At 44.2% G+C, this 11,017-nt stretch overlaps 1 long non-coding RNA gene across 2 annotated transcripts; it reads left to right on the forward strand.

The window, feature by feature from the left end:
• The first annotated feature begins 9,091 nt into the window (after positions 1 to 9,091).
• LOC141343509 (uncharacterized) lies at positions 9,092 to 10,360 on the forward strand. 2 transcript variants are annotated; one of them, XR_012356771.1, is made up of 3 exons: positions 9,092 to 9,804; positions 9,922 to 9,955; positions 10,115 to 10,360. It is a non-coding gene; the product is annotated as an uncharacterized lncRNA (long non-coding RNA). The 2 variants fall into 2 exon arrangements; XR_012356770.1 differs by having other exon boundaries at positions 9,092 to 9,442.
• Positions 10,361 to 11,017: the final 657 nt, after the last annotated feature.

An 11,017-nucleotide genomic window follows, 5' to 3' on the forward strand; every position in this document is an offset into this window, starting at 1 on the left:
TCAGAATTTAAATATCCGGGGGGTGTCGCTAATGGTTAATCCTCTATCATATTGGAAATATCCCCTACACCAAACCCAACCAGTGTTAATTTTGTTAACTAATATTTTTCATAATTTTTTCATAATTTTCGTCAACGCCATTTTTTTCACAGACGATAATGAAACAAAAACTCGTTTTGAATGACAAAAACTATGATGAAAATCTATTGATATTTTCGTTGGGACGATTTAGGAAGAGATTCATTCAAAACGAATCTGCTGCGCAGTAAGGAGGTTGCATGCGTACGAACTGTATCAAAGCCATAGAAGCCCATTGATCTATCCTGTGGGATAGAACGTAAACATATGCTGGCTTACATTTCATAAAGCTCATAAAACATTCAAAAATGTCAATATCTGGGAGTAAGAAAAGAGTCATCGGATGCAAAACTTTTACATTGTTGTTTGAACATGTGTGTTGGCAGTTTGTGTGCACAACCACCCTACAATGATAAAAATCCACCCAGTGGTATTTGTTTAATCTTTAAAAGTAATATCCTCTTTTTAACATCAGGTCATTCTCAGCTTCTTGTCGGTGTGACGACACACTGACAGAGGCCACTCCCACGATAGTTGATTGACATGAGAGCCTTACCTTAGACCTACCCTCACCGAGCTGAAACAGTCTGACTCCGATCGCCATTGTGTCGACTCAGGTGCAAGGAAAGACAAGAATGTCTCAGATTGAGCGATTGAGGTGTTCTGTTGTTGGATAAAATAATGAACATAGCAGTCATTTACTCCCGACATCTGAACTGCTGAAGATGCAGAGGATAACGTTTTTCATTTTAATTTTTAAAAGGAAAGCGCCGATCCCAATCTACATATGCATCTATGTTCGTGCGAATCGTTCCTGATGCAGCTTCACCCACAGCAGAAGTGAGTATAAGGGTTTTTTATGCGTCTTTGCAAATGGCCTTTCTGTGCCTGTCGGCAAGTGCGGCTAAACGCGGCTAAATGCAGCTAAAGTAAACATTGCGGCTCATCATCCCAGGCAGAGAGGGGCGGGGTGAGCAGAGCTCATTTGCATTTAAAGGATCATGCAATAAAATGAGTGGTTCCCTTACAGGAACGTTGAGACGCTTTGGGAACGCCCCCAGCGTGACCGCGCTCTGAATCACGTGTGTAATCAATCCAATGGAATCGCGTGACGTCACCAACCAGGAAGCTAAAAAGCACGTTCGGTGAGAACAACGCTAGCTTTCTGCCATTCAGCAAGTGCTCTATGTGCAGTCACTCTCCTTTTCTAGTACACAATTGTACAACTTTTATTTAGAGAGTGATTGTTTGTCTGTGTGTGTTAAACATGTTTAAGGGTGAACATAAGCAGCAACACCACAAGCCATGTGTGCCTCCATGCACTCGTTTTATTACGAGTGAGGACACACACGGCTTGCGTGTTGTCTGTATGGGAGCGGCACATGCGGCATCAGCCCTCGAGGGGGCTTGTTGCCCGCACTGCGAACGCATGCCTCTGCGTGTGCTCCGCTCCCGGAAGGCTCTCTTCGAGAAGGGAGCCTTCACCAGCGTTCCTCGCGGGTCTGGTCCCGCTTCCGCCGAGGCGGAGTGGCGATTGCACTCGTGGGGATCGCAATTGGATCTGGCAGAGGGTATGGAGACGGGCCAGTCCCTATCTTCTGCCTCACCTGCCAGATCCTCCGCCCGCTCTCTCGGATCGGAAGCCCGCTCTGCGGTTTCTTCCCCCCTGGGAGAGGGCGCGGCACTTCTCTTGTCTTCCTCCGAGGAGGTGGATGTAGAGGGCGCCGATAAGGATTCACCCCCTCATTCTCCCCAGTATGAGGAGCTATTAGAGGTGGTTACTCGTGCTGTCGCCACGCTCAATCTTGAGTGGCCAGCCGAGAGACAGGCCGAACCGCAGAGAAGCAAGCTGGATGAACGCTTTCTGCGGTCTCGGCCACCACCTCTACGTCGGAGTCTTCCGTTTTTCCCCGACCTCCACACTGAGGTGTCGAGATCGTGGGGAAAACCTTACTCTTCGCGGCTCTACAGCCCCTCTGCCGCCCATTATGCTAACGTGGCGGGGCTGTCTGAGCACGCTTACAGGACAATGCCACGGGTGGAACAGACGCTTGTGAGCTATCTGTCCCCCGATGCTGCATCGTCCTTGAAGGCTCCGACCTTGCCCTCCAGAGCACTTAAGACCACCTCAGCTCTGGTGGGCAAGGGGTATGCGGCAGCAGGTCAGGCTGGTGCTTGCCTGCACACCATGGGGGTGTTGCAGGCATACCAAGCCGACCTGCTTAAAGAGCTGGACGAAGGCGAGGGGGCTCGGTGTGAAGATATCGCCGAGTTCCGTAGAACCGCTGATTTGTCTCTCCGTGCCACCAAGGAGACCGCCAGTGCCATCGGCAGGCCTATGGCAGCTATGGTGGCTGCGGAGAGACACCTTTGGTTGACCCTGTCCAGCATAAAAGAGAAGGACAGGGTCTTCCTCATGGACGCCCCGCTCGTGCCTTCGGGTCTGTTCGGCGTCGCTGTTGATTCAGTCGTCGACAGACACCAGGAGGCACAACGTCAAGCGGCGGCGTTTCAGCGGTTCCTCCCTCGCCGTGCTCCAGCTCAGGGGGCTGCTGAGCGTCAGCAGCCCTCCCCGCATACCAGCTCCTCCTACAGGGAGACCCAGAAACAGAGCTCTAGGCCGAGTTCTTCTTAGCCCAAGACTGACCTGAGGGTGGTCTTACAGGCTAGGAAGGGCTCGGCCAAGAGGCCCTGACGGTTGCGGCCCAGGGCTAGTGAGGACAGCCCCCTCTGGGGAAGAGCGGTTAGCACCTCATTATACGGTGCCCGTCTCTCCTCAGTGTCCTCAGGGGACTGCTCTGCCAACCCTGCCACCCCTGGTGTTTCAGGGCGCAGCGGTCCCCAGCGAGCATATCTCTCAGTCACCGCCCGTTATCGTAGCGGTACCAGGAGGCTCGCGAGCTCCACGGAGGTCCCTCGAACATCTAACTGGGTGCATTCCTGCCGGTCCCCTGCTTCAGGACCCCGAGTTAGTTGTTCCTCTAACATCAGAGGTCAGCCTCGAGAGGCTGATTCCCTTAGTAGATTTCTGCCAAATGTGTCTCGATGGGTCCTGCAGACTGTAGAAAAGGGCTACCATATTCAATTCGGTGCTCCTCCTCCCAGCTTCAGCGGAGTTTTACCCACTCTTGTGGGCCCCGAGCAGGCTCTGGTTATGGAACAGGAAGTAGATACTCTCCTGAGGAAGGAGGCCATCGAGGTGGTCCCTCCCCACGATCGAGAATCTGGGTTCTACAGCCGGTACTTCATTGTTCCCAAGAAGGATGGGATCTTCATTTTAGATCTTCGCATGCTGAACCGTACAGTCATGCGCCTCAAATTCCGTATGCTTACAATCAAGCAGGTGGTGTCACAGATCAGGTCTGAGGACTGGTTTGTGACTATAGATCTAAAGGACGCCTACTTTCATGTCTCCATCCTTCCTCATCACAGGAGGCTCCTGAGGTTTGCTTTTGGGGGCGAAGCATACCAATATCGGGATCTTCCTTTCGGCCTTGCACTCTCACCCCGCACTTTCACAAAGTGTGTGGATGCAGCTCTGGCTCCTCAGCAACTCCAGGACATTCCCAGCAAACACATTTACGTTGTGGCGACGTCTGTGCAACGTACCATTTTTATAATGGCAACGTCGCCGTCTACGTGCTCGCAACGTTGTAACAACGTGGAAATGTAAGACGCGAAAAGGCTGTGGCAACGTTGTTGGGCGACATTCATCAACCAGGAGGCGACGTTTTTACTACATGTATTTTTTCATGCCAGATTATAAATATTGCCTATTCTGCGTGTTATATCAGGCACGGGATAGGTTTATAAATCTTTTAAATACGGTTTAATATTAAAAATCGTCCAATAATATTGTTCTTTTTGACTTAACATCTTTGAATAAACTTTGAATAAAACTTTGAGTAAAAATGCCATACAAATTCATATAATCAAACTTTATTTCAAACCAAACATTTCATACATATCAAGGATAAGTACGTTAGGTATAGCCTACATTTGAAGGAAAATGCAATATAGATTATATTTTACGTATGTAAATATATTAAGTCAGTTTAATTATATTAAATTACAAATAAAAAGCAAAGGCATCTGAGAACGTTTATTAAACAAAAGTAAAACAACAAAACAGCGGTCACCGGCCAATGAGGCGGACTCTGGATGGAGAATACGGAGGCCAAGTGATCGTCAAAGGCAGGCGGTAGGGAGAAAAGAGTGTGAGAAAGATGAACAAATCCAGAGGGCAGAGGCAAACGCAGAATCCAGTAGACAGGCACAGGTCAACACCAAACACCAGGAAGGACATCTGAATACTGAAAGAAATATAGATCGCATTAACACCCGACCGCAAACTCACACTCGGTATGTGAATTATCAGATATTCTGTTCCATTAACAGAAAATAAATAAATAAATGTCTCATTGGACACGAAAATTAAAGGATTTGTTTGGATATTTATATTTATCTGAGAGAAATCAAAAAGCAATACTCACATAACGTTATCCTGGCTTGAAGAATAATAACGGCCCAACGGTCTGTTAAAATTTAAAAAGCGCTTTGGAACAGTGACGAGTAAATGTCGTACAGTGGTTGTCCAGACAGCCTAAGCACAACTTTCAGAGATGGCCCTGAACCGTAGTAGAATGGCAACATTGTGACAACGTAGTAACAACCTGACAACACAACGTAGAACCAACAACCTTTTAGCCATGTTGTTACAACGTTGCTAAAAGGTTGGCTACGTTGAGGCAACGTTGTGTGTTTGTTGGGTTCCCCTTGCTAAACTATATCGACGACTGGCTGATTTTAGCCCAGTCTCAGCAGATGGCGGTTCAACATCGAGATGTTGTTCTGTCACACATGAAAGTGCTAGGATTAAGACTAAACGCCAAGAAAAGTGTACTTTCTCCAGTTCAGAGGACCACTTATCTAGGCGTGGTGTGGGAATCATCCACGATGCGGGCACGTTTGTCTCCCGCTCGTGTCGATTCAATCCTCACCGAGGTCACGAGAGTGAAAGAAGGCTGGTCACTCACTGTAAAGCGGTTCCAGAAACTGCTGGGTCTGATGGCAGCTGCATCCAACGTGATTCCTTTTGGCCTGCTGTACATGAGACCCCTTCAGTGGTGGTTCAAAACCAAGGGGTTCTCCCCGAGGGGAAACCCGCTTCGCATGATCAAGGTCACGCGGCGATGCTTTCGTGCCTTAGACATGTGGAGGGAAACCTTGGTTCTTGACTCAGGGCCCGGTGCTGGGAGCTCCGTGTCGCTGTGTCATGCTTGCGACCGATGCATCCCTCACTGGTTGGGGAGCGGTCATGAGTGGCCGCTCGGCCCGAGGTCTGTGAAGGGGTCTTCATCTCAGGTGGCACATCAATTGCCTGGAGATGTTGGCCGTGTTTCAGGCTCTGAGACACTTTCTTCCGGACCTAAGAGACCGCCATGTGTTGGTGCGCACCGACAACACAGCGGTGGTCTCTTACATCAACCACCAAGGAGGTCTGCGCTCGCGCCCCTTGTACAAGCTGGCGCACCAGATCCTTGTGTGGTCCCAAGGGAAACTCCTCTCGCTGAGAGCAGTTTACATCCCTGGGCATTACAACTTGAGAGCAGACATCCTGTCGAGGCAGAGGCCGAGGCCCGGGGAATGGATGCTTCACCCCGAGGTGGTGAAGCAGATCTGAAGAGTGTTTGGCCAGGCTCAGGTGGACCTCTTCGCGACTCTAGAGAATGCGCAATGTCCCCTCTGGTTCTCTCTGAGTCATCCAGCTCCCCTGGGGCTCCCGGGAGTTCTGGCGAGAGTGCGCCGGGATGGGGTTCGACTACTCTTAGTAGCCCCGTACTGGCCGGGCCGAGTATGGTTCTCGGACCTGATTTCCCTCCTAGGCTCCCCCTGGGAGATTCCGGTCAGGAGGGATCTCCTCTCACAGGCGGGGGGCAGTATTCTCCACCCCTGCCTGGAGATTTGGAAACTGTGGGTGTGGCCCCTGAGGGGGCACAGTTCATAGCTTCCGGTCTCTCAACTGAGGTTGTTGAGACCATTCTCCAGTCCAGAGCTCCCTCCACGAGGAAACTGTATGCCTTGAAGTGGAGGGTCTTCACTTCTTGGTGCGGAGACCGCCAGTTTGACCCAGTTAACTGCCCAGTTGGTACAGTGCTGGAGTTCTTACAGGCCCGCCTCTCCGCCGGGTTGACCCACTCCACCCTGAAGGTTTACGTGGCGGCCATAGCAGCTTACCACGTCCCTCTCGGTGGCACTTCAGTGGGTAGAGACCCCTTAGTTACACGTTTCCTCCGCGGTGCGCTGAGGTTGAGGCCTCCAGTACACTCTCGCGTTCCTACGTGGGACCTGGCTGTGTTGCTAGAGGCTTTGAGTAAGCCACCATTTGAACCCTTAGAAGAGATCTCTGATCGCCTTCTCACTATTAAGACTTCTTTTTTTATAGCCATCACATCTCTTAAGAGGGTCGGGGACCTTCAAGCCCTCTCAGTGGCTCCTTCCTTCATTGACTTTGCCTCATTCGAAAGCTAGCGTTGTTCTCACCGAAAGTGCTTTTAAGCTTCCTGGTCGGTGACGTCATCACGCCGGTGACGTCACGCAATTCCATTGGATTGATTACACATGTGATTCAGAGCGCGGTCACGCTGGGGGGGAACTAGGGTTACATACGTAACCCAGAAGCAATTTTTTGCGGAGCTGATTTTGACAAGGTAAAAGGGTGGTTTTTTTACACTACTATTGAGAATTTTTAACCAAAGTATATTATAGACTTTTCATTAAGACCCTAAATCAAATGAACTTGTGGAAAGTGGTCATCCGATGACCCCTTTAAAGGGATACCAGCGTAATTTAGTTGCTATTGTCTGTGGCATTGATGTTAATCAAGCAACTAAAGAAAGACAGAAAATCACTCCCTGCTTTTGATCGAGTCAAGACTGAGTTCAATATTTATTTATATAGAAAAATGTCTGCTTGAAAGAATGAAGAATGTGGTAAACAAGTTGTTATAAAGAATGCATAATTATAGCCTATATGTTCCTGTTCCTTTATGAGAAGTAGTTTCATTTAATGTTGCGTATCACAGCAGTTAAATCTGTGTATGTCATGATAAAACCTTAATATGAAACCTACATAATGAGTTTTACATAATAATTTTAGAGAAATGTTTAACAAATGCATTACTTAACCAATTTGATTTTTGCAGACTAAATATACTGTAGATTTAGTTGACTAAAATCTTATGATATTTAGTCGACTAAAACTAGACTAATACTAAAAACAATTTAGATGACTAAAATATGACTAAAACTACATGGCATTTTAGTCAAAAGACTATGACTAAAACTAAATCAAAATTTGCTGTCAAAATTAACAAAATGAATACAACCCTAAACCTAACCGAATGGTAGTTTCACTTGTTTGTACACTTAAAAATAAAGGTGCTTCACGATGCCATTGAAGAACCTTTTTTGTCTAAATGGTTCCATAAAGAACCTTAAACATCTGAAGAACCTTTCTGTTTCACAAAAGGCTCTTTGTGGCAAAAGAAAGTTCTTCAGATCATAAAAAGGTAAGAAAGAAATGGCTCCTCAAAGAACCTTCGACTGAATGGTTCTTTGTGGAACCAAAAATGTTTCTTCTATGGCATCACTTGAAGAACATTTTAAAGCACCTTTATTTTTAAGAGTGTACCAGTGCTCTTTATCGCATGAGCTACCGAGCAAACTGACTACAGTAGAAACCACATGGATATGAAGCTGTACATGTGACGACAATGTTCAAAAGTATCAATTTTCAAATCGTGCAGAATGTTAAAATTGTTTTGAAGCCATAATACAACATTCTGCAGTAGAAACTTTAATCAAAACTCTGTGTGAAAATCATACTTTGTGTGAAAAAGAATTAAAAGTTTTACTGCCTCTAGAGTTAATTTCATCTGGAAACTGCAGTGGATCATACATATAGGTAAATTTTTTTCAGGTTTGCAGAAATGTATATAGAGGCACGTATTTCCAATCAGCCTATGTTGGTCGGATCCAATATATCTGGCACAGCAACATATTTAATTTCAATCTTTCTGAAAAATCCTGCGTCAAAATTTCCCTTGTTTGTAAACAAATCTGTGGTAAAATTAAGTGAAGAAGAGACTGTAGATGGTTCACACTCTGAAAAACTAGACAAAGTCTTTAACAAAAAGAAACAATTATTTTAATAGAGCAAGAGCAGACGTTTCAGCCATCCAGCTATTCTCAATGCTCATAATGAATCAACACCAGACATGCAGTCAATTAATACTCAGTAGGTAATCAAGAAAACAGGTAACAGGTGCAATGGGAGGGGCTTCAGCCCAGACCCAGAGAACAGGTAGAAACAGAATTATTTTTATAAAAAAGTTAACAATGTTTATCTCTAAAAAAGAATAAAAATACTTACAGAAAACATGAATAGTTTATCTCTTCATTCATCCCTTTCGGGAAAAGACTGTTGAGTTCAAAAATCCAAAAAGATTCTCTCTGTAGCAGTTTTTTATCTAAATCACCACCTCTCCTTTTTGGCAAAACTCTTTCAATGCCCAGAAATTTCAGGCCAGAAATTGCATGCTTTGCTAGTTGAAAATGTTGGGAAACAGACGAATTTGCATCACATCTCCTAATTGCACTCAAATGTTCCAAAATTCTCGTTCGTAATGCCCTGATAGTTTTGCCTACATACAACAATGGGCAAGGGCAGATCAAAATGTACACCACGTGGGTAGATTTACATGTAATCAATTGCTTGATTTTATATATCTTACGTGTGTGCGGGTGTGTGAAAGACTGGAGTTTAAGGTAATGTGAGCAGGAAGTGCAACTTTTGCATGGAAAATTACCTTGGGCATTGGAAAGGGTTACTTGAAGGAGGCGTGGCAGTATCAGCATGGACCAGCCTATCTCTAAGATTTGAGCTTCTAGAAAAGACACAGGCTGCGTCCGAAATCGCCTACTTCTCTACTATTTAGTAGGGAAAAGCAGTAGGCGAGCAAATAAGTATGTCCGAATCCTAAGTATTTATAAAAGAGTAGGCGAGAATTAGTAGGCGAATGCACTAATTCTCGCGAGATTCGGGCGTACGTCTACTTAAAGTGCGTCCGAATATGCCTACTTAACTACTATATAGTAGGAAAAAAAGAGTACGTGAAGAAAGAAGTACGTCCGAAACCTCAGTATTCAAAAAAGAGTAGGCGAGAAATCCCCGGATGTCCTACTGCTTCAGCCCAGATCCTGAAGTCTTCATCGATGGATACTTTTCAATCCCAGGAGTCCACAGGAGGCCAAAACGTCATCATCGAACGTGATTGAGAACCACGGCGAGGGTGTTTACAAATGTGAGTATTACAACCAAAACACGGTTCCCTGTCTTAAAAATCATATTTGTTGAGCTACTTTATCGTAAACTGTTGATTTGCATAAGGTGCCAAGATGTTATACAGTATGCTATAGTTAGTATATTTGTGATTTCGCTGTTAAAACATGTTTTATGACGTATAGCGAACATTAAGCTTCAGGTAGCACACGCACGTCTTTAAAAGCGGATTTACATAAAACATATACATTTTAAAGACGTTTAATAAATGTCTATTTAACAAATGACAGGAAAATGTTCTAGACTAGAGCAACACAAAACACAAAACATCTGAGTGAGTGATGGACGTTATGTGAGAATTCACTGTCACTGCTTTACATTAATGTAAGTAATGTAAATAAACACATATACATATAGTAGGCCTAACTGAACTTCAAATTCATTTCAAATAGAGCTATAACAGAACTTTTCTGATTCTTGATTTATGTGCCTTTGTTGCAGATGTTTTGTGGTGGAGCAGGACCTGAAAGGAAAGGTGACTGCAGCATTTTTGGGGAAAAGTAAAATCCGAAACTTAATATAAAGATTGGTCATTTTGTAACTTCCAATACAGAGATCTAATGACACTGTGCTGTTAAAATGACAGTTTTTGTATTATATTTGTGCATCTTTGTATGATCTGAAATGTCTGCAGACTGGTGTGTGCAGTGACAAAGGAGAAATCCACAGCAGCATCCTGGAAATGAGACCCTCCATCACTCCACCTGCCCTTTGTCTCATCTGGACCAGAAGTTGCTGCGGTCTCTTCATCAAAAAGACTAGAAGACCAATATGTTTAATAAAGCTTTGTTCCATGTGTATTTATTTATGTTCATGGTTACTTTTATTATTTTACTAATTTATTCATGTTTCCTGATGTTGTCAGTAAATAAAATATAACATTTTCATAAGCCTATGCATTTATTCATTACTTCATTGAAAAAAACAACAACATTATGCTTGTTTAACTAAAAATATCATTAATTATTAGTCAGCATTTATCATTATTATTGTTGGTAAGTGTTGGAGTGGGCTAGCAATGCATTCTAAAGTTATTTTAATTTCTAAATAGTAATACTTAAATTTTTCGAGTGTAAAATCAACAGTCTTCTCCAAAGGTAAGATCTTTCAGCAACTGATCGACGTCTCTTTTGTGCAGATGTTGTAAACATGGAGGAGAGCGTACTAGGTAGGGTTGTCATGTTACTGATGCCATGAGGTGTCGCTGTCGCTCCAATTTTTGTATTATTATTACTTCAGAATTTATAATTCCATACAAACTCAGGGAAAGACTTAAGTATCTTTAACAAAGAACAATCATGACAGAAAACATAACTATAAAAGGTTTGCGTACATAGTACAAGATTAGATACAGAAAAAAAATATTAAATATATTTGAATATTCATAAAATCGCAATGAATTAAAAATTGCCTTTGTTTTTGTTATTTATGTATTATTATTTTAAGTTTCAGGGATGAAAGGACAGAAATTCAGCAAGAAAAAGGAAAACAAATCAGATCTAAGCTAGTTTTGCACAATTTTGCCCATTAACATATT

This window comes from Garra rufa, chromosome 10 (assembly GCF_049309525.1).
Source record: "Garra rufa chromosome 10, GarRuf1.0, whole genome shotgun sequence".
NCBI lineage: Eukaryota > Metazoa > Chordata > Actinopteri > Cypriniformes > Cyprinidae > Garra > Garra rufa.